Below are 303 nucleotides of genomic sequence, written 5' to 3'. Positions count from 1 at the left end.
ATCGAGCTGGGATGTACTTTGACGTGACGTTGCGTTGCAGCGCGAGCTGCACCAAAACTCGGAGCATCTCGTCTCAGGGCAGCTCCTCTCCACCAGCCCCACGCCCTTCAGCCGCAGGTCCCACCCTGCCTGCTGACAGGAGATGAGGCCGATTGCTGTTTTTAGGCTCGTACCTTAAGTCAATCGACTCTGCTGTAGCTTACTAACGGTTGGGAGCCTCTCTATCTGGAAGCAAGCTCGATTTCAGCTTCCTAAATGCAGGGGCCTCTGCAAAGGAACCGCATATGACGGACACCATGATGA

The sequence above is a fragment of the Eimeria mitis genome, genomic scaffold (assembly GCF_000499745.2).
Source record: "Eimeria mitis Houghton genomic scaffold, Emh_scaff322, whole genome shotgun sequence".
Taxonomy (NCBI): domain Eukaryota; phylum Apicomplexa; class Conoidasida; order Eucoccidiorida; family Eimeriidae; genus Eimeria; species Eimeria mitis.
The sequence above is the reverse complement of the archived record's forward strand: the minus strand, read 5'-3'. Positions refer to the sequence as shown.